Below are 22,986 nucleotides of genomic sequence, written 5' to 3'. Positions count from 1 at the left end.
CTTCAACCCAGCAGGAAGGGACCCCACCTCCTTCTGGCCCAGCCTCTTTGAGGAGCAGCAGCTGTAAAACAAGGAGGAGGACGACCCAGCGGCTCCCCGAGCCCCAGCCCGGGGTTCAGGCCTCAGGCCCTCTGCCCAGCAAGGCACACCAGCTCCGTGGGCCCCCAGCTCCTCAGCCGCCTCCCCTACAGCCAGCGGACACGCTTTGGTCTGCACTTTCTTCGCCCTGTCCCCAGGCACATCTGCTCTAAGTGCGGGAAGCCAGTGTGGATCGGCCACTCCCTCCCCCACCGCTGCCTGGGAGGGGGTAGCCTGGGATTTGCAGCTTCTGTGTGGACCCCCCTGCAGTTGAACCCAGAGCTGGGCCAGACTCCCAGAGCCTCAGGGGGCAGAGTGCTCTCCTGTGCTCCATGCCCTCTCCTCGTACATGCACACACACACACACACACGCACACACCCATGCACGCGCACGCACACACACGGGCCCATCCACCTGCAGCCTGCCTTTGTGAACTCCACTCCCTGCAACTGTGTCCTCGTGCTGGAGGGACACCCACGTCCAAGGGCTCTCTCTGCACAAAGGGACGACAAAATAATCCGGATGCTAACGTGACAGAACCAGAGAGTGGTGGAGAGCAGAGCCAGGAGGGGGGGGAGGTCCCTGGAGGCATGAGCAAGGCAGCTCTGGGAACCAGGAGCAGGTCATCCCTGCGCAGGAGGGGAGGGGTCTTCCGGGCGGGGGTCACAGGGCCATGCTCGGGTCATGGCTGAAGCAGGGAGACTGCTGCTGCTTGGGTAGTGTCAGAAACGCTCATGAATTAAAGTCCAAGTATTGTATTAACATTCAGAAGCACCACCCACTCAAACTCCCTGGCCATTCATTGGACAAGTATTTATGGAACACCTACCCGGGGCCAAGCACCTTTGCAGGTGCTGGGAAAGTCAGCGCGGACAAGACAAAGTTCCGGCCTCCTGGGCACTCCCCATCCAGTGGGGGTGAAGAACAAGAGGTAGGAAACCACAAGAGGCCTCCGCAAGGGGCACCGTAAACCCCAGCAGAGCAGGGGACCTGGGCAGGGGGCCCAGGCAGCCCCCACAGCCGGGGCCTTCAGGAAGCAGAGAGGGGCCTTGGATGTCCCCCAGGGGGAGCATTCTGGGCATGGGCAGCAGCAAGCTGGACACACGCTGCTGGCTGGGAGGGGCACGGAGGCGGCGGCTGCGGCCGGAGTGGGCGAGCTCTCAGGGGCAGCAGAGCCTCACCGGGGCCGGCCCTCCTGCATGCACGGAGCCCCGGGCAGGGCTGTACCTGCCGCCTCCAGCTCAGACAAAGCTCTGTGGAGTGTTCCAGCAATGCTCCTGGCTCGCGGAGGGGCAGGAGAAAGAGCGACTGGGAACAGGACTGGAGGCTCTCGTGTTCTGGCCTCGCTCAGCCAAGTTCAAAAACAGCAACAACAGAAACCAAAGCTTTTTAGACCCTGAGCTCTCCTCCGGGCCCAGCTCATTGTCCAATCCGCATGGGCCCTCCGAGCAGGCACCACTGCTGGCCCACGCTACAGATGAGGAAACCAAGGTTATGGGACCTGTCCAAGCTGACGCACTGACAAGTGGCAGGGCCAGCCGCACTCGCCTCCCTGCCTCCCTGCCCCTGTGCTCCACACCCCGATTCCAAACACACCCCCCACCATCATCCCTGCTGCTCTAAGCCATGCGCCTGCCAAGGCCGTCACCAGCCGCAGCAGGTCATCTAAGGTGGTCTCAGGACCCCGCAGGTCCTCTGCAGAGTGAGGCCAGGGCCGCGCGCTCTCCGTATCCCCCCAAGACCAGAGAGACTTGTTGAATCGACGGAGTTGGCTGGCGCGACGCTGGTGTTTAATGAGGACGCAGCATTAATTTGACAATTAAGGACTCTGGTCCCATTGTGCGTGGTGCTGGAACAGAGGCCGTGTGCAAGCCCAGGACCTGGCTTCGACGTCCCCTCCTGCAGCCATCGGCCAGGGCTCAGGGCCCCTCTGCCTCAGCTCAGACGGCTGAACTGCTCACCGAGACAGCCCCTCTGCTCCTGCCTGCTCTGACGGGTCCCACAGGCAAGAAGCGACACTGAAACTGCCTGGTAATGAAGGGGGTATCCGGCACCTCATAACAGTCCCATCAAGCAAGTAGCCACAGCAGGTCCGTCTCAGAGCTGGTAGCTGCACCTCAGAAGGCCGCCCCAAGTGCCCAGAGGCACAGAGCCAGTGGCAGGGCAGGGGTCTGAAGCCAGGCAGCTGTCCCCAGAGGCTACCAGCACAGAACTTTCAGGCCACCGCCCACCTCACCACACTTCCTCACTTCCACTGAAAGAACCACATTCCTTGAAGATAAAGCGTCTCCAGATAAGATCCCAAAGGGAAGTCACGGATCATGAAGCTGTGTGTGCACACACACTCCCTCCCCTCGGTGAGCTGATGTACATTTATCAAGCATCTACTATGTGCCAGCATGGCGCTAGGGTGCTAGTTGATGAAGGCGGGCTCCTCCCCCTGGGCCTCATTACCCAGGGAGAAGAACCAGCTAGAAACGCTGACCCACTTGTGTGTGTGGAGGGGCTGGCTGTGGGAACCCCTGGCAGGTTACTGAGCGACCACGGTTCCCTCATCCTTCCAGGGCTCTGCCAGAGACCCCAGCTCCGTGAGAAGTGGTCTGTCCACGATTCTGACACCTGCTGCTACAGCAATTTTTTTAAAGTGAGAAATCAAGTCTGCTAAACCTAACTTCAAAAAACAACAGGGGCCGGCGCTGAGGTGTAGCAGGTAAAGCCGCCACCTGTGGCGCTGGCATCCCATATGTGTACCGGTTCAAGTCCCTGCTGCTCCACTTCTGATCCAGCTCCCTGCGAATGCACCTACTTGGGCCCCTGCACCCACATAGGAGGCCTGGAGGAAGCTCCTAGCTTTGGACCAGCCCAGCTCTGGATGTTGCAGCCATTTGGGGAGTGAACCAGCATGGAGAAGCTCACTCTCTCTCTCTAACTCTGCCTTTCAAATAAATATATAAATCTTTAAAAAATAACAAACAACCACGTAAGATTTGGAAGGACTCAGACGCCTACAACACCCACACTCTCAGGACGAACCTGGAAAAGCCGCCTTCCCAAGACACCTGGGCAGCCCGCCCACCACGGCAGAGCTCTGCTGTGCACCGGAGCCGAGAACTCACTGGAACACCCGCGGCACCCCAGTCCCGAGGGACCGGCTGGGTGAGGCTTGCACAGACCCCAGGTGCTCCCTTGCTACCCCAGAGGTCACAAGGTGAATGCTTCCTGCTCTGGCCTTCTGGAATCAAGGACTTGGGGCCGCCACTCTCGCTTTCTGTAGGCAACAGACCACGCATGCGTCCCACCCCTTCTGGGTCCCTCTCACAGCACCCGTGAGACTGTGCAGTCAGCTGCCCCTGGGAAGCCAGGAAGCCTGTGGCCTTGTCCACTCAGCAACAAAAGTGCCATCATGGGGGGCCGCTGTGGCGGGGCAGGTAAAGCCACGGCCAGTATCCCCTGTGGGCGCGGGTTGTGTCCTGGCTGCTCCCCTTCCAATCCAGCTCTCTGTCAGTGGCCTAGGAAAAGTGGTGGATGGCCACTCATGTTGCAGTCATCTGGAGAGTGGGCCAGTGGATGGAAGATCTCTCTCCACACCCTCTCCCAACTCTGACTTTCAAAGAAATAAATCTTAAAAACAGGGCCGGCGCCACGGCTCACTAGGCTATTCCTCCGCCTTGCGGCGCCGGCACACCGGGTTCTAGTCCCGGTCGGGGCGCCGGATTCTGTCCCGGTTGCCCCTCTTCCAGGCCAGCTCTCTGCTGTGGCCCGGGAGTGCAGTGGAGGATGGCCCAAGTACTTGGGCCCTGCACCCCATGGGAGACCAGGAGAAGCACCTGGCTCCTGGCTTCGGATCAGCACGGTGCGCCAGCCACAGTGCGCCGGCCGCGGCGGCCATTAGAGGGTGAACCAACGGCAAAGGAAGACCTTTCTCTCTGTCTCTCTCTCTCTCACTGTCCACTCTGCCTGTCAAAAAAACACAAAAAACAAACAAACAAAAACAACAACAAAAACAAAAAAACCACACACACACACACACACCCTGCCATGTATTTGACACCAAAGGACCATAGCCACCACGGGTCCTGGGGCCACCTTGCCCTCCTGGAACACACCCCAGAGGTGAGCAGGCGGCAGGTGGGCAGCACCTAGTCAGCACCCGGGGCACACCCCATTCTGGCAGCCCTGACTCAGGGCAGAGGGAGAGGAGCTGCCCAAGCCTTCCCTACTCTTATCTGCAGTCCAAAATTCACGGGCAGGTTCCACTTCTCTCCACCCAGCAACAGAGGCCCTTCCTCCCTGGCAGGCCACTAACACCAGCCACTGCCCAGCCCCGGGGAGGAGGGCAAACCGGGAGAGCAGAAGGAAGATGGTGCCAACAGGATGGCAGCCACGGCTGGTAACCACAGGCAGGTGCTCTCAGCAACCTGATTATTTTACAACTGGGGTCAATTTCTCTGGAACTGGGTTCCTGGGGCCTCTGGAGTGGAGCCGTTTGCATCCTCCAGGGCTCGGGCTCCTGGGGCGTGCCTCGCTCAGTGTTTTCCAGGCCTTTCCTCAGAGCTGTAACTCTATCTGCCACTTGCCGGAGAAAGGAGGAGGAGGGGGATCTGCTGGGCAGTGCGCACCCCTGTAAGCCCTAAGCCTCGGCCAGCAGCCCTGGGTACACGTTTGATGAGGCTGGGCAGGGCGCAGGGGTGGGGAGGTGCAGGGGATGCTTCTGGGCCCAGCAGGAAACAGACCCCTCTCTGTTCAGCCCCCGGGTTTGCAGGCAGCAGGCTCAGGCAGCTGCCCCAGCACAGGCGCCCAGGTGTGCAGGTGAAACGGCTTCCTAATCCACAGGTGAGGGTCCCCTGCGCACCACCTGTGACCCCTTCCGGGGCCCCTGCAGATTCTTCAGCACCAGGGGACCCCTCCGTCTCCCCGGGGGTGAGCATTACATACACAGCCTTCTAAGCATGCCAAGAAGGTACTGAACCGCACTTGACCCCAGCTTAACCACTTGGGTTCATCAGATGGCTTATGAATGGGAGGCGAAAAACCCCCGGGATCTCAGGCAACCAGGGTGCAGGTCCCTGTGGCAAAGGGGGACTGCACAAACAAAATACGAGGGTGGCCTCCGTCACGGCTCCTGGGCCCTATGAAGTCACAAGGCTGCTACTTCCTGCAGTGCTCCAAGCCCACCTGGCCATCGGAGTGGAAGGCCAGCCCTTGGGGACACTCCCTGCCCAGGTCCACTCCTTCCTGCTAGCATGCCTCCCTGCCTGCCAGTCACCGGAGCCCAAGCTCTTCTGGGAAACAGGAAGCTGGAAGGGCTGAGACACGGCCAATCTCCTGTCACCCTTTAGGTACCCTCCCCCCGCCCCAGGAGGGTGTCCACACATCCCTATGGATGCTCTGTCCTTACAGTACTGGAGGGTACTGGGAGTGAGCATTCCCCACACTTCCCCACCACTGCCTCCAGCGTAAAATGGGCTTTTGTTCCGAAGCTCACACAACTCAACTGGCTGTTTTCCCAGCATTCCTTACCACCGGGGTCTCGTGGATACCCCCAGCCCCGACCGCGAACAGGGGTCTCTTGAAAGGGGAGGCTGGAGGGATGGAGACAGCAGGGCTGCCAGGGCAGGACCCACATGGCACAACCAAGTTCTTGGGCAACGCCAGGCGGTCCAGCTCCGAATCGCCCAGGGGCAGCTTGGGCCACCGAGAAGTTCCCGTAAGCCAGCCTGCAGGGCTGGGAAGATGGGGAGCCGGGGGTGCAGCAGGGGTGTCAGCCAAGCCCTGCTCCAGGAGACAAACCCAGGCCACGCCTGGATTAGACAGGAGCTTGATGTTATCCAAGGACACATTTGGCCCTAATGGCTTTCCAACGAGGGGATAATTTACTACCCGGGAGCTGAACCACCAGGCAGACCCTCTCCCTGGGACCTAGGCCCAGCCCGGAAGCTGGTGTGTGCAGGGGTCCTGAGAGCAGACCCGATCCGTCCCATCACAGCTGGCTCTCCACAGAGGAGCAATGAGACGCTCCAAACACCTCTGCCCACGCGCCCCCTGGGGTTCTCGCTGATTCTGGGATAAGCAGGGCTTTATGGGGGGGGGTGTATATTTCAACCCACAATCCTTCTCCAAGGGGAGGAAATCAGAATCCAAACAGCATTCCAGGTGGAGTCAGGAGGTTATTCATCTCCCCTCGGAGCAGAGAAAGAAAAATCAATATTTTGGGTGGGGGGTGGGGGCTCCATTGGAATTAATGGGTTTGTGGCTCCGTCATTGATCCGCCCTCTTCACACTTTCTTTCTGCGCTTTTGTGCTCCCTGGGAGTGGGAAGGGAGAGGGGAAACGCAGGAGGGGGAGCGGACCTCAGCGATAAGGAAGGGGCCGGTCTAACCTTAACCTTTCTCCGGGAATAATGCTAATTAGCGAGGCTTAATGAGGACTTCCCCCAGGAAGCGAGGCCCGGTAGGGGAGACGCGACTCGCGCAAATGCAGCTCCGAGCAGGAGTGGGGTCACTTCTGAACCAGGGTGGCCGGAACCAGACCGCGGGCGGCACGCCGGGCGTCCAGCCCCGGAGGACGAGGTGCGGGGCCGCGGGCAGCGGGCAGAACTGGGAACCCAACTTGGCCCCGGCGCGCCCTCCGGCCGGCCGCCCCGGCCCCGAGCGCCCCTCGGTTAAGGAATGCCGCTCGGCGCGGGCTTCAGCTCGGACGGCGCACCTGGGAGAGGCGCCCGGCCCCCCGAGGGGAGCGGCAGGGGCCTGCCAAAGTGGGCTCAACTCTGCAAACCGCGTCCCAACTCCCCGCGCCGTGGCGGGCAGCCCCTCCCTGCCGCTGGGCGCTTCCAGTCCTCACATCCCCAAACCCAGTCCACTTCCCTTCGCGCGGCGGCGGCGGCGGCGGCGGCAACCCGAGCCCGGCCCCCGCCCCGCCGCCCGCGAGCCCTTCCTCCCGGCTCCGGGACGCGCCGCCGAGCCCGCTGCAAACGGTGCGGCCGCCGCACAATACCGCGGCGCGGCGCACACAATCACCGCCCCCCAGGCCCGGCGGCGCGCACGGCCCGGGAGTGGGGTGCGCCCGGCGGCCCCCAGCGCCCGGCCCAGGCACACCTCTCCGGCGGTCCGCGGCCCCCTCCCCCCCACTCTCCGTCACCCTCGCCCGCCCTCCACCCCGGCCCACTCGGCCCAGGGCGCAGCCCGCTCCCCCGCGCCCCCTCCCCAGCCTCGGCGCTGGAGGGCCCCCTGCGTCCCCCTCCCCGGAACCCCAGCCCCCCGCCCCCCCAACCGCAGCTCAACGGCCGGCGGCAGCGGCGGGAGGAGGGGGCGGCGGCCCAGAGCCCGGACACGGCCCGATCGCCGGGATCCGGGCCGGACTCCGTACCTGAGCGGGCGACGAGGCGGAGACGAGCGGCCGGGCTCCGCGAGTGAGCGGGGCGGACGGCGGTGACAGCCCCACAGCTCCAGCTGCTGCTGCTGCTGCCGCCGCGGCCGCCCGGGGAGAGGGGCTGGCACCGCCGCGGCGCGTCACTGCCCGGCCCGGGGGCGGGGGTGGCCAGGGGGAGGGCCCAGGCGAGCGGCGGCAGCGGCGGCGGCGCCGCGGCCGGGAGGGAGGAAGGGGGAGGGGGCACCGGGCACGGGGAGGCGGGGGAGGGGGGCGGGCCCGGGCACGGGGCGGGGGCCGGGGGGAGGGGAGTGCAGGGAGGGCGCACGCAGGGGGAGGAGGAGGAGCAGCCGGAGGAGGAGTGGGCACGGGGGGGGGGGCGGGGGAGAGGGAAGGAGGCACCCAGGGAGCCGGGAGGAGAGAGGAGGGAGAGGCGGGTGGGGGAGGAGGCAGGAGGGGGGCGCCGGGCCAGGTAGGGGGACGAGGGCGCGCCGGACGCGCCGCCGTGCGCCCCGCGGGGAGAGCGCTCTTAAGGGGGAAGCGCTCCGCGGAGGATCCCGGCGGGGAAGGAGCCTGGCAGAGGACCGGGGGGCGGGGTGCCGGTGCGGGAAGGGTGCGGAGGACCGGGCCCCCGGCGGGGTGTCCGCGTTTAGGCCGGGAGAGGGAGACTTAGCCCAAAGAAAGTGACTCAGGCGTGGTCAGGAACTCTAGGCGCCCCGGGACCTTCGAGTAGCCCGCGACCCCTGCGCGCCCCTCGGTTCCCAGCGGACTGGGGTCCTCGGCGGGCGGAGCTGCCTGGCCTGGGTGCTCGGCACCCGGGCGGGCGGAGACCCCGGCCTGGGGAGCCAGGCACGTGGCCGGCTCCCTGCGGGGCCCCCTCCCCCCTCGGAGCCCCCCCCTTTCGTGATCAAGTTCAAGCTCGAGCTCCGCGCACGCTGCCCACCGCCGCCCCCTCCCCCTCCCTCAATTCCGCACCGTCTCGCCTCTTCACTCTTCCTTTGTCTCTTTCCCACCACTTACTTTACAGCGGCCCTGCGCCCTCCCCCGCGCCCGCCGCGGCGCCCGAGCGCCCGGGCCGCGCTCACCTGTTCCACCCAAACGTTTCGGCGACGCCGGGGCCCCCTGGCCGGGCCCCCGCCCCTCGGCCGCTCATTGTGCGCCGCCCGACCGTGCGGTGCGGCTCCGCACCGCGCGCCAGCCGCCGCGGGAAGTGAGAGGAGAGAAGCGAGACAGCGGCTCCATCCCGGACCCGGGCGCGCACCGTCCGCGGACGCGCGCCTCGCAGAGGCCGGTGCCTGGGGCGAGCGCACCTCCGCCGCCGCGCGGGAGAAGACGGGACCGGGGAGGGGGGAGCTGGAGGCCCGAGCAACCTCGGCCGCTGCCCGAACCCTAAAGCGCTTGTCCCCAGACCGCAGACTCAGACCCTCAGACGCGGTAAATGGGTCAGGGACAGAGACCCCCCCCCCCGAACCAGGCCCTGGTGCAACAGTTCAGTCCAGGGAAAAGCCTGCGCTGCAGCAGGGAGCAAGAGCGACCCTTGTGGAATTCTGGGGGGCACTGGCTGAAAAAAAATGCCCGCGCTGTCCCGCGGCGGGGTTGCACGGAGGAGGAAGGGCGACCGCACCGCCTTGCTTGGGCTGCGACCCTCTCCCCGCGCAACCAGCAGGGACGAGCGCCGCCGCCGCGGAGGTTCGCAGCGCTGAGATAGGCTGCCCTTAAACCCTCCAACTTTTTTTCTGTAAAAAGCCTTTTCTTTCTTTCCCTGAAAGCTTCGCATTGTGAACCATCCACAAGGTGAGCAAGGCTCCCTCTACAGGTGAGAGTTGGGAGTGCAGCGCCGCAGATCGGGATGAAGAGCGCAGAGCTCACACTTTCCCGGGGAGCGAGGGCTGAGGCGTGCTCCTCATTAGCGCCTTTTATGCCTGACATCAGATGCGTTTTCCAGCCACTCCCCTCTCTCGTGTTCTCCATTGCATCTTCACGTCCCAGGCCCTGCACTGCCTCAACACCCACACGTGCTGCTACCTAAGGATGATTTCTCAGAATGAAGCGGGGGCCCGGGTTCCAGAGCTCATTCACAGAAATGGGGGCGTTCCCGGCACCAGAACTGCCGCCCTCACTCCGAAAGGAGATCATGCAGGCTCAGGAGCTTGCCCTCCCCCTCCGCCACACCCCCAGACACCCCTGACTTCTGGCCAGCAGCGGAGGGATATGTGGGCCGCAGGCAGCCCAAGTTCAAAGGTGGGAGGGGACCCAGGTAACCTGCCTCTTCTCTAGCTGCGCAGAGCACCAGTACCCCCAGGGAGGACCCCAGTGGGCCCCTTTCAGTGGGCAGAGCGCTGAGAGCCAGGGTGGAGCTAGGTGGAGCCCTCCAAAGCATCCACAGGCTGTCCCCGCCCTCCTGCAGGGGCTGCCGCTGCCTGAGTCACCTTGCAGGTAGTTTGCAGGATCCCTCCATCCTTAAAGTGGCCACAGCAAGGGTCCCAACCAGGAACCAGTGGCCTAGTTTCTTGGCCACTGATTGTCCCAGTGTTGTGTCCATGCCACAACCTGCTGGGAGACCAGGGCAAGGAAAGCGACCCCCCCCCCCAGATCTGCTGAAGGGGACGACACAGCCTCCCTGCCACCTCCCACCTCTGGCTCCGCACAGGCTCACTGGGTCTTCTGGGGGTAGCTGAGCCCTTCCAGCAGCTCCCTCTGTGCAGTAAGCACACCCCCAAGTGGATGCCTGGCCATGGGGCACAGCGGGTCGCTAGTATTAGGAGAGACAGGACCTTGGGATGGCCAGAGCAGGCCCTGCAAGCATCTCAGACTGTTAAGAACCCCAGGGGCCCCACACTTGCTGATTAACCACGGAGGGGAAAGTGGGATTGCACACTGCAGCTGTGGGGGAGCGACCTCCCCACCAGGCAGGCAAGCGTGGCAGCCCCACCATGGGGCCGCCTGGCAGGGTGTGCTCACTGCTGCAAGGGACGCGGTAGAAGACGCCGTGTCACCCCCACTTCTTGTTCACCCCCAGAATGCTTAACCTGGATATGATCAAGCAGGGGCCAGCAGACAAGAAACCCGGAAAGAGAGACCAAGGCCCTCCCTCGTAAACATGACTGTGCTAAGTCGAGGCGCCGAACGCAAGGAACAACTGAACACCACCCAACATTCTTGTTTAGAGCCTGGGCCTGGAGTGCAGCCGGAGACCAGGCTGGGCCCTGGGCAGGGCAGGCAGGGCCGTCCCTCCCCAGAGTAAGCCAGCCCGTGCCACAGCCTGCAGAGGATGGAGACTTGGGGGCTCAGGGGATGCAGATACCCCAGGGAACAGGCAGGTGACCACTGCTGCTGGCGCGGGGTGGGTCCGGGGCAGGTGGGAGGAGCCTTGTCTGCCACCCTGAGGTGTGCGATGCGATTCTGAGAGGGAAGAAGCAGTGCGGTCCCAATTACATTTTTGGGATGGGCAAGGAGATTTGTAAGGGCCCCATAGTGGCAGCAGGGAGACCAGTGGGGAAGGCAAAGAGAAAAGTCTCACCCAATGGACAAGCTCTGGCTGTGACACTGGACAAGTGACCGGCACCACACCTCTCCGAGCCTGTCTCCCCATCCGCAGAGTGGACCACGAGGTGGCAGGTTTAATGTGGCAGCCAGCACCCAGGGTTCCCCGTGAGGCTAGAAATTGCCGGAACCCACCTGACCATGAGGCCCTGGAAGCACACCTCACCCCAACCCGCGAGCAGGGCCGTGGAACCACTGGGGAGCTGTGACTTCGGAGGGAGATGGTAAAAGGTAGCGCGTTCTCTTCCCCAGAGGGAGGACTTGGCAAAGGGAGCTTCCACTGTCGTCATCAGGATGGTTCCCCTGTCGGCCAAGGCTGCACCAGTTACTTGCCCACCTGCAGGACCTGGAGGCTCCGCTCCATGGCACCCTCGTCAGTGTCTGGTGTCCGCCACTGAGAGGCGACAGATGGCGTCAGCCAGCTCCCTTCACTCCCTCCTGGTTCAGGAGCCTCAGCGTGTGCATCCTGTGTGCTCATCCCTCATTGGCATTTTTTTTTTAAGAACAACCTGTTCACATCTTTTGCCCATTTCTTATTTGAACTCTTTGGAGATAAAGAAAATGAGTCGTTGGTGATACAGTTTGCAAACATGTCTTCCTTGTGTGGTCTTGGTTTGATTATGGTAGGATTTTTTTTATTTTTTGCCATGTGAAAATCATATTTTTATATCATCTGATTTTTTCCTTTAAAGACTTTAGGGTTTTGAAGTCAAAACAAAGGTTTATTTTTCATTCTATGATTATAAAAGCAATTGATATTTTCTCCTGGAACATCTATATCTTCACTGCATTGAAGTCCTTATTCCATTCTGTAATTTATCTCCATATAAGTAGTGAAGTGGGATCTAGCTTTTAAAAAAAGTTTTATATATTTGAAAGAGTTAGAGAGACAGGTAGAGCCAGAGAGGGAGAGGTCTTCCATCTGCTGGTTCACTCCCCAAATGACCGCGATGGCCAGAGCTGAGCTGATACAAAGCCAGGAGCCAGGAGCTTCTTCTGAGTCTCCCACGCGGGTGCAGGGGCCCAAGGACCTGGGCCATCCTCTACTGCTTTCCCAGGCCACAACAGAGAGCTGGATCAGAAGTGGAGCAGCCGGGACTCGAACCGGTACCCATATGGGATGCCGGCACTGCAGACTGGTCTTTAACCTGCTGTGCCACAGTGCCGGCCCCAGCTTATTTTTTTCTAAATGGCTATCCGAGTTGTCCCAATGCCATCTTTAAATAACTCATCTTTAGCCACTGATTGGATATGCCATCTTTATGACACATTCATTTCCCGTGGTTTTTGGACTTATCTTCTGTTCCATTGATCTGTGTGCTCCTGTCCCAACAGTACAGCCTCACACATGTATGTCACCAGCACCTGTCTCTGCCCCAGGGAATTGTCCCTGCCCACACCGTGGCCAAAAATCAAGCCAATGACACAGCCAGGAGACACTCCAGGGGCGTGCGTTATGGGCAAGGGAGGGATGTTTCTCTGGAGGGGCGTGGGGAAGGTTCCTGAAGAGGTGACGTGAGCTCTGAGCCACAAGGGGTGGGAGGAATGAGAAGGGTGGGATGCAGGGAGGGCGTCCCAGCCGAGGAGGCTTCTGTGGCGGGTGCCCGGCTGTGCGCACGCCAGGGGCCAGAACCCCTGGTCTGTGGGTCCTTGTGCAGCTGGCTGCAACCTTGCGGCTGACGTCTCAGGGAAACAGTCCGACGCTGCCTCCTCATTTCCTCTCCATCTGGGTCAATTCCCCATCAGGAACACAACTGAAAGAGCCCGCCTTGCTGAAATACACTCTCCTGGAAACCACAGCAAGAGGCGAAAATTGCAATTCCATCATTCCGCTTTTCAGAAACGTCTCGCTTTGAAATGTCATCAATTAACCTCTGATGGTGTCACTTTCCAGCTCCAGGAGCGTCAATGGCTCCCTGTGGCTGGCAGAGTTGTCTTCGCTCTCTCTGGCCTGGCGTTGGAGCGTGGGAGTGTGGGAGCGAGGCCTTCCGCTGCCCTCCAGCCTTATCTCCAGCTCCCCTCGGGCACCCCTGCTGCAGGCAGTCACCATCCCATCCCCACCTCCACCTCTACCCCCCACGGCTTTGCTCTCAGGCGCAAGCCCCTCCCACAGGCCAAGCTCCTTGGCAAGCCAGGTGATACAGCCAGGAACAATGCCCACACAGGGCCTGCAGGCCAGCAGCCGGCAGAGACCAAACAAAAGACCACGTGGTTTCCCCACCTGCCTGCTGGTTACGGCAGGTGTATTCAGCTGGTAACTGACAGTGGCAAAACCTGCCAGGAAGGGTCCAGTGGACCCAGGAGCGCTCTGCTGAGGAGGGAACGAATACGCTGGGCACTGAAGGGTGCACAAGTGTCCGCTGGACAGAGAGGCCTTCGGCACCCGCAGAGCCCAGGCCAAGCTGACAGCTCACCCTGCTGCTGTCTGCACTAGCCTGCGGCTGTTCCATGCAGACTTCCAGTCTCCTGCATCTCACCTCAGTTCCCCAACTGGACCATAAGCTCTCAGGGGCCGAACACAGTGGGGCTCCACCACTGCCCCCTCGGCCAAGCTCAGACTTCAGCCTGCCATCCTGAACCCGGGGCCGGCAGCGCCCCTCCCCCAGAGCACGCACCTGCCCCTTCCTCTCTTTCCCAGCACCTTTGGGAAGGCTCAGCCCAGTACACCTACAACAACAGGAACACAGGCGTTCCCCCCCCCCCCCCCAGAACAAAGACTAAAGGGTCACAGGTGCACCACTCACAGTAGCTCCCGACTGGAAGCCACCAAGCTGCCACTCAGTGTCCAAATGGGGCAAGGCTTGTGTGCCCGTGCCTGTGGGCAAAGGAGCAAAAGCGCACACGCAGTGCGACTGCATTTACGTGAACTCCTAGACCGCACGTAACCGACCCACGCTTTCAAAAGCCAGGCCCGCAGTCATCCTTGCAGGGGGCAGAGGCTGCGGGGGACACAGGGCTCTTTGAGGTCTGAAGATGTGCTGTTTCCTTTACGAAAGACTTATCTATTTATTTGAAAGGCAAAGTGACAGAGAGAGAGGGAGAGACAGAGATCTTCCATCCACTGGTTCACTCCCCAAATGTTTGCAATGGCCAGGGCTGGGCCAAGTCAGAGCCAGCAGCCAGGAGCACCATCTGGGTCTCCCGGACAGGGGACGTGGGTGCCCCCGTGGCGGCTCACCCCGCTGCACCACAGCATCAGCCCTGGTCTTTATCGCTTCTCTACCTGGATCTTGGTGGCAGGCGGTGGGGTCAGTTTGCAGAAATTTACTGAGCAGTGTTAATACAGATGTGTGTCCAGTAAACGACTATGCAAGGCCCAAAACATCCGGTGGGCTAGCACGGCTGAGCAGCCTGCAGCTCTTCGCCATCATGACCACAGCCCTCTGGGCGCTAGGCCCCTGCCTGGCGGGACACACATGGATGTCACCTGACTTAGGGCCAATATTTGTTGCTGTTGTGCACAGGAGGAGCGGGGCTCTGGGAGGAAGCTGAGTGACAGCCAGTCGCCCAGTGGCACTCAGAGGGCAGCAGCCAAGCCACAGTGCATGGTGGGCCCTGTACAGTGAGACCCCTGGGTCAGACCACCCACAGGATGCCACACTTGGCTGTCCTCCAGCAGTGGGGAGAGAGCCCACCAGGGTACGTCCAGAGGCTTCCCAGGGGCTGGGAATGTGGCCGGGCTGGGATGGCTCCCACGCACTGGGCTCTGGCTGAGCCGTGGGGTTTCTCCCACAGTGCCTGGGGCAGGGGGGCCCTGGATGCCCACGGGGGTGAAACTCTGGAGAGCCGAGAGCCGCTCTACAGGCCCCAAGACACTCACTCAGCCCTGTGCCAGGAAACGGGACCAGGCAGCCTCTCGTTCCCTCCCCGGCACGGCTCGCGGTGTCGGGCTGTGGGTCGCAGCCAGGACGTGTGGATTCACGTGTGGGAGGTGGGTATCCGGGTGGGCTGTGTTCTGCTTGCATCGGGTCCCCCCTCTGGGTGACCTCTGAGCCCCGGGTTTCTCATCTCTACACCGGGAGACCTGCTGGAGCGCGGGCAGGCTGGGAGAGGGCCCCACGCCAACACAGACGTGGAAGGCAGGCCGTGAACGCCACGATCGGCGGTTGGCGAGCATTCACTGAGCCGGGCTCCAGGCACAGGGACCGCAGCGGAAAGGAGCAGAGCCGGGTCTGTCCCCGCAAATCACATGGTGCTGGCACTGCCAGGGCCTCTGCCTGTCCCTACCCTGACTGTCGCCTGGCTGCCTGGCTTGTCCTTTATCCTTCCCTCGGGAAGTAACAGCACTGATGCGGGGGGCACGGGGCTCTCCCTCCCACCAGCTCCAAGGCTGCAGACAAGTGGGGCCTCAGTTTCCCCAAGGACAGGGCTCTGGATCTGTGAGGTGCCTGGCACAGTGCCGCGTGCCCCTCCCTGCCCAAGCCTGCGGCATCTTCACACCCAAAGGCATTGTCAAGTTCAGCTGACGGCATCCGGGCACTGGCAGGCACTGCGGGCCGGCTCGCCTGATCCTCCCAATCAGCTGTCTCGTCTTTCTCAATCACACAGTGTGGAAAACTGAAATTCTTTTCCATGGGGTCGACACTGTGGCGTAGGGGGTAAAGCCGCCACCTGCGATGCCAGCATCCCATATGGGTACCGGTTCAAGTCCCAGCTGCTCCACTTCCAATCCAGCTCCCTGCTAATGTGCCGGGGAAAGCAGTGGAAGATGGCCCAAGTGCTTGGGCCCCTGCACCCACAAGGGAGACCCAGAGAAAGCTCCTGGCTCCTGGTTTGGCCTGGCTTAGCACAGGTAGTTGCAGCCATTTAGGGAGTGAACCAGTGGATGGAAGACCTCTCTCTCTCCTTGTAACTCTGCCTTTCAAATAAATTAATTAATAAATATTTAAACCAACAAACCAAAAAAGAAAAAACAAAACTGCCTGAGTCTGGCCCAAACCTGCTGCTCTAGTAACAGGGAAACCACAGGACAGCAGGACAGAGTCTGACAGCAACTCGTGGGCAAGGCCACGCCTCGAACTGGATTTGCTCAGCTCCCTCTCGGCGCCACCCCCGGCGGGGTTAGACGCCTGCGAGGCTCAGCAGTTCACATGAGAAACCTGGGGCCCAGCACAGCTCACCCTCACTCCGCCAGTCCTGGCCTCCTCGCTCTGCCTGCCCCAGGGCCTTTGCATCTGCCAACAGCTGTGCCCTTCCTGCCTCCAGGGCCAGCTGCTTTCTCATCGCCCGGGCAGTGGCTCTGTGCCGCCCCTTCAGACAGGGCTTCTTGCCCAGAGATGCAGTCTGTTGTCTTGCCCTACTTTAATTCTGCCCCAAGTGTCTCCCGTTTGTATGTTTTGTCCTGATTGGTTGCCCGTGAGCCCCAGAGGGTGGGCACCCTGTCCGTCTCGTCCACTGCTGTGCCTTCAGAGCTCAGAATGGCAGCCAGCTCGTCGCAGGCACATGACATGGGAGTCTGGGGTGCACGCGGCCGCTCAGCGCTGCTGGGGCAGGGGCAGGGTCTGCCTGGTGGGCCTGGAGCAAAAGGCGGGTGGGGAGCTACTGACCTCTGGGGGGCCACACCCAGGCACCCCAAGCAAAACAAAGCAGCCAGCCCTGCTGGAGCACTGCCCCCACCCCACCCCCCAACTCGGCAGCACGGGGAGCGGCGATGAGCCGAGCTCGGCCGCAGGCAGGAGAGGCCGGGCCGTGCCTCTGGAGTGCACCGCAGCCATTATCTCTAATTGATCTCCAGACAGCAGCGCGAAGCCGCGGAAGCCCTCCTGCTCCTCCAGGTCTGGTTACAAAGCTCCGGCCCACCGGCTGCCCGGCCACCCATGGGGGAGGGGGCCTCCTGCAGCCACCCTCTGGCCCGATGAGAAGGGCATGCGTGCCTCCGGGCCAGGGCCTGGGCTCCCGGGTGCCTGGGGCTGCCGGGCAGGGGGCTCCACCGAGCCAGCAAGGTTGTATCCTCTAGGGAAAAGGACAAAACCCACAAGGGCTGCAGATGGCACCTGCCCCTAACGCCCTACTCGCTGATGACAGGGGCACCCAAAAGCGGGAGGTAGGAGACAACCCACAGGAGACAAACAAGAAACCCGCCCGCCCGGACTTAGCCTCAGGCCCACAAATCCGCTCTGGATCTCAGTCAGGCGGAGGGGCTGAGTCGGGGGGCGGGGAGGGGGGTCACAAGGTCGGCCAGCGGTTCAGTGACCATCTGGATGCTTCCAGCCGCTCTTTCCTGGCCCAGCCCGGGGCAGGACGCCTCCTTTCCTGTGGGATCTCTCCTCCTTGGAGACAGGGCGGGAGTCAGCTCCCAGGCTGCCCTGCGGGGGGCCGGCAGGCAGGGCTCACAGGGTCCGGCTTTTCCCTCTGACCCAGAAGCAGCATCCCCAGGTCAGCCCCGCACGCAGGCAGCATTTCTGCCACTGGATGGGCAGTGAGTTACGGGCGCTGCCTGCATTTTCCCGGGTAATGAAGTTAAAAGGCCGCGGCAGTGGGGGTGGGCCCTGCAGGAGCTGCGGGGGGCTTGGGGGCCTGCTCGCTGCAGACAGGATGCCGCCAGCTTCCCACCTCTTCCCCCAGCCTCAGGCCAGAGGGGGAGAGGAAGAGACAGTGCTCTGGCCCCAGCGGAAACACATATCTGGAAGTGGCAGCAGGTTTCTAGAAAGTTCCCGAGGGTATTCAGAGACTCACGCCTCCACGCCCCTCTCCGACCTCACCAAGCAGAGCCCCCCAGGGGTGGTTCCCTGAGCAGAGACACCCCCACTGCTTGAGGGGACTCGGGGCTTGGGGGCCATAGCCCACCCCTATTTGTCAGGTGAACCAAAGGCCTGGGCCAAAGTGTCTGTGAAATGCTGATGAGGGCAGATCCACCAGATTAATTGGGAATTAATAAATTTTTGCAGTCAGTAAAACTTGTTGTGAAAAGGCCAACGAGCGCAGAACCGCGGGGTCCACGTGTGGCACAGCCCATACCCCAGCACCAGCTCAAGTCCCGGCTGCTCCGCTTCCCGCCCAGCTCCCGGCCGTTGCACCTGGCAAGGCAGCGGACGATGGCCCAAGTGCTTGGGACGCTGCACCCACATGGGAGACCCAATGCACAAATGGCCGTGACCCCTTCTGACATGAATAACCGCTGAATAAACCGACAAATGCAGGTGCGGGGGAGATAGCGCCCTCCACGCCAGACTTCCGGACAATTCCCACGGCTACTTCTTCACCCCGGGGTGCGTCCCTTGAGAACACGGCCCCTGCTGCCCCGGGTGTGGGCTGCACCTTGGGCAAAGCAGGCAGAGCAGCTTCCAAGACACCTGGCAAACGCCAGCCCAGCCAGCTGTGACCAAGGCCAATGTCAGCGACCGCAATCACCCTGACGGAGCGTGCCCCTGACCCGGCGTGGTGGAAGGGACGGACACTCGGTGTCAGTGGGCTGCCTCCTAACAGACCGGAAAAAGCTGTGCTTTAGGCTGAGGATGAAGGTCACACAGACTCCAAGCTCCTGTCACACACGCCACCAGCACTCTTTCAAACTGCCACGGCCGTCAGTCTCAGCCCAGAGGTGCCCGCACACACGATTGCATGGACGGCACGGAATCCGGGACAGGAACGCATGCTGGGTGGTGACGAAGGAAATGCACACCACAGAGGAGTAACATGTGCGCGTTTGGCCTCCCAGCCGGGACCCTGGGTTGAGAATCCCATGTCTTGCACTGGAGAGCCGAGGTTCATCCCTGGCTCTGCTCTGGACACCGGCTTCCTGCCCGTGCACACCCGGGGAGGCAGCCATGGTGCACAAGTGACTGGGCTCCTGCCGCGTGGGACAGCTGGGAACAGCTTCAGCCTGTGGCTGGGGGAGGGGGTGTCTTGTGTGCAGATGGGGAATGAACCAGGGGATGGAAGCACTTTCTGCCTCTCGGCCTCTCCAATAAGCTAATTAATTTAATAATGAGAAGAATTCTTGAGGAGGCAGTCACATTTAGCCTGATTTCAACATTACATGTACTGAATTATCAGAGGGTACCCCAGAAATATACACAATATTTATGTATCAGCCATAAATAAAAATAATTCTAGAGATAAAAAACTAAGAAATCCATAGACTAGAGTTAACAGTAATACATCAGGTGGGGCTGGCGCTGAGGCGTAATGGGTTAAACTGCCGCCTGTAGGGCTGGCATCCCTTATGGGTGCCGGTTCAAGACCTGGCTGCTCCACTTCTGATCCAGGTCTCAGCTATGGCCTGGGAAAGCAGAAGATGGTCCAAGTCCTTGGGCCCCTGCACCCATGTGGCAGACTTGGGAGAAGCTCCTGGCTCCAGATCGGCGCAGTTCCAGCCATTGCGGCCAATTGAGGAGTGAGCCTGCGGATAGAAGCTCGCTCTCTCTCTCTCTCTCTCTCTCTCTCTCTGCCTCTCCTTCTCCCTCTGTGTAACTCTTTCAAATAAATAAATAAATCCTTAAAAAAAATACAGTGATACATCAGGGGCCAGCATTGTGGAGCAGTGGGTTAAACAGTGTGGGATCCCACATCGGCTGTTCCACTTCCCATCCAACTTCCCGCTAATGCACGTGGGAGACCAGCAGGTGACAGTCCAAGCACTTGCTTCCCTGCCATCCAGGTGGGAACCTGGGTGGAGTTCCTGGCACCTGACCCAGCCCTGGCTGTTCCGGCCACTGAGGGAGTGGGTCAGCAGGTGGGAAGAGAGCTCTCTCTCTCTCACTGTCTTTCCCTGTCTCTGTAGCTCTTTCAAATAAATGAATAACAATCTTTAAGTAAAGTAAAATAACAATAATGTATCAATATTGGCTCATCGGTTAGAACAAATGTATCACCCTAAGGCAAGGTATTAATAAGACAGGAAACTCTGGCAGTGATGCGGAGACCCCAGCTTCTCCCTGGTTTTTCTGTAAATCTAAAATTTTTCTCAAAATTAATCTAGGGGCCAGCTTGTGGCCCAGCAGGTTAAGCCACTGCCTGCAACACCCATGTCTCCTAAGAGCACCAGTTCGAGACCTGGCTGCTCCACTTCCAATCCAGTTCCTTGCTAATGTGCCTGGGAAGGCAGAAGATGACCCAAGTGCTTGGGCCCCTGCACCCATGTGGGAGACCCAGATGAAGCTCCTGGCTCCTGGCTTTGACCTAGCCCAGCCTTGGCCATTGTGGCTACTGGGGAGTGAACCAGCAGGTGGAAGATCTCTTTCTCTCTCTCTCTCTCCCCCTGTCACTCTGCCTTACAAATAAATAAGCAAATTATTTTTAAAAAGTAAGTCAAGAACTGGATTATAGCAAGTTGTTTAGATGCGGGAGGCAGAAGCCAGGAGAGACATGTAGGATGAGAAGGAAGAGGGCTGGCCCTAGCCAGTGAGAACTCAGTGGGGAGGCTGAGGCAGGGCCTGTTGTTTCCCTGTGCAGTTTCTAAAAACTGAATCCTATTGATAAAAATAAAAATGAACACAAGCCTGAACGCTAAAGGGTGGCTTGGGAAGCCACTGCGGAGGGCACCTGCCAAGGGGAGCATGGTGGCCGTGACAGCGGCTTCCCCGAGGCACGTGTTCTCACAGTGGAGAGGCTCCAAGGACCACTCTGCCTGCAGGACTCCAAGCAGCGGCCTTGCTCAAGGTCAGTGTCACAGCGCCAACCTCCCCGTGCCAGGGATCCACTGAGACCGGAAAAGGTCTGAGCTGTGGATCCGCGGATCTCGCCAGTGTGACCTGTGCTGTGCTCTTGTGGCGGCCTGGGTGCTCTCAGCTCAGCTGTGTACCAAGTAACAGGTGGGCGCAAGGGCAGCTGGAGGGCAGAGAGCGGGTGGGCGAGCCCCGGGCGAGGGGTACACAGCAGACCCCTTGGCCTCACCGATGCCCAGGGAGCACGCACACACCTGCTCCAGGGAGTCAGCAGCAAAAGCTGCAAACCGCAGGAAGAGAGCGCCCATGGCAGGGACACCCCGAGGGCCACACAGGCTACTTCTGCTGCCTGGCTGGATGTGTGAACCCGGGGTGCTCCCTGGGGCCCAACCAGACTTGCCAGCTCCTCCATGCCCCCCCAGGGTCACCCCCAAGTTCTGTAACCTCACTGGGACAAGGCACCATCCATCATCCCTCTCTGCTCAGCTGATCGCTTTCTGCTATGACTAGTTACTGGGTTGACATTAATACCACTGCCCTTTCTTGCCTTTGCCTTGTTGTGTCTTTAAAAAAAAAATGTCTTGGGGTCGGTGCCCTGGTGCAAGGGGTTAATCTGCCACTGTGACGCCCCCATCCCAGACTGGAGCACTGGCTCAAGTCTGAGCTTAAATGGTTGTGTCCCTGCCACCCCTGTGGGAGGCCAGGATGGAGCTCCTGGCTTCTCCCTGGCCCAGCCTGGCTGTTGTGACCATTTGGGGACTGAACCAGATGAAACCAGTGCTCTGAACCAGCTCGCTCGCTCTCTCTCTCTCTCTCTCTCTCTCCCTCTCTCTCTGAAGCTCTGCCTTTCAAACAAACACCCCCGTCCTGCCTCTGGTCCAAAAGATCAGGGCTGCAGAGTGGGTGCACTTAGTTCGCAAAGGTCCCCAACAGGCGACGTGTACATAAGATGCGGCAGAGCCACACGTGGAGTACTATCCAGCCATAAAAAGGAGTGTCGCTCTGACCCACTCGATGGCATGGAGGAGCCTTGAAGATGTCACCTGACTCCCAAAGGATACTAGTGGTCGGATTCCAAGCCCAAGTCCCAGACAGGAAATAGAACCTCGGTTACCAGGGCGGGGGAGGGAGGAACGGGGTCTCTGCTGTGCTGATGGGAGAGGTTTGGAAACGGCTTGGCAGTGGGTGAACGGGTGAAGACGCTCAGGGCCAGGGGCGCTCATGCGCACTTACAAACAGCTGGAACCCACAGCTCCATGACTTGTGTATCTACAAAACGTTTCTAAAAAGAGCAGTTTGGAGGGTTTTCCCAGGCGGGCTGGAGTCCTCCACTTGCTGGGGTCCAGGAGCCCGAGGAAGCTCCTGCTCAGAACGTCGCCTCCCCTGCCTCCCCCACCCCACTTGGCCTCCAGTCCTTTCCTCCTCCAGGGAGGCAGCGGGCAACAACTCCCACCCCCGTGGGAGACCCAGAGGGAGCTCCTGGCTCTGGCTTCAGCCTGGCCCAGCATTAGGGGAGTGAACCAGCCAGTGGAAGATTCTCCAACTTTCGCTTTCAAATAAATTGTGAGCTGGTGGATGGGCGGACAGTGGCTGAGAGCAGCCCCCAGGGCCCTGGGCAGAGGCTAAGCACCCTGCAGGGTCTGCCTGTGTGCCCTGGGGGCGGGAGGCCTGCGCCTCCTTCCCTGCCCTGCAGGAGCCCTGGGCCAGGACAGGAGGGCAGAGCAGAGGGAGGCAGAGGTTAATGGAGGCAAGAGCCTCTGTCACGTGGGCTTAAACAATGGAGCAGCCACCACTTCCCAGGCTGCCGTGAGAACCATTAAGACCATTAGCGGGACATTAGCGCTGCCTCGGGATCTGCAGAGGGCCTCGCAGCCTTCCCCTCTGCACGGAGCACAGAGTGAGCTCGCTGGGTCTCGGCCTCCACAACAAAGGCTCCATCAGTCCATGGCGGATTTCTGCACTGGGGGCTTGGCGCAAACGCCGGCTCTCGGGACACACCAGGACAATGTGGACACAAACCACAGAGTGGCCCTGCCTCCACAAGCTCCTCTCCCCGTGTTTCCTTATTTCCCTGCAATTGAAGGTGGCTCCCCGGCTCTCCACCTGTCCCTGTCCCTCTCAACCCCTGTGGGCCACGGTCACGTGGGGCGGGCTTAGGCTTGCAGTGGGCACACCCCCTTCAGGCTCTGCTTAGCACCTCCTTATCCGATCAGAGTCAGGAGAGGCAGGCTTTGGCGGGTGGCAGGTGCACTGGTTTGGGGATAGAAGAGGTCTGGGTTTCCATTCACATTAGAGGTTGCGTGACCCAAGGGCTTGACCCTTTTGAGCCCCAGCTGTGACATCTGTTAAAGGGGGACAGCAGTGGGACCCTGCAGTCCTGAAGCTGGGGGACCC

At 60.9% G+C, this 22,986-nt stretch overlaps 1 protein-coding gene and 1 non-coding gene across 6 annotated transcripts in view; one reads left to right on the top strand and one right to left on the bottom strand.

Annotated features, from left to right (window-relative positions):
• NOL4L (nucleolar protein 4 like) overlaps positions 1-22,986 on the bottom strand; it is a 116,128-nt gene that overhangs the window by 25,123 nt on the left and 68,019 nt on the right. The window contains exon 1 of one of the 4 annotated variants that reach the window (XM_051845101.2): positions 8,530-8,658. The exons of 2 other annotated variants lie outside the window; for them this stretch is intronic. The gene's annotated coding sequence lies outside the window, so the exon portion shown is untranslated. Of the gene's footprint in view, positions 1-7,444; positions 7,662-8,529; positions 8,659-22,986 lie in introns of those variants that run through there. One more of the 4 variants, XM_051845100.2, reaches the window with a different exon arrangement.
• Positions 7,037-11,578, top strand: LOC127490960 (uncharacterized). Of its 2 annotated transcripts, none has more exons than XR_011379742.1 (3): positions 7,037-7,487; positions 10,464-10,764; positions 11,240-11,578. It is a non-coding gene; the product is annotated as an uncharacterized protein (transcript). The 2 variants fall into 2 exon arrangements; XR_011379741.1 differs by having other exon boundaries at positions 7,039-7,487; positions 10,464-10,760; positions 11,240-11,577.

The sequence above is a fragment of the Oryctolagus cuniculus genome, chromosome 11 (genome assembly GCF_964237555.1).
Source record: "Oryctolagus cuniculus chromosome 11, mOryCun1.1, whole genome shotgun sequence".
Taxonomy (NCBI): Eukaryota; Metazoa; Chordata; class Mammalia; order Lagomorpha; family Leporidae; genus Oryctolagus; species Oryctolagus cuniculus.
This window is presented reverse-complemented; position numbering and strand designations above follow the sequence as displayed.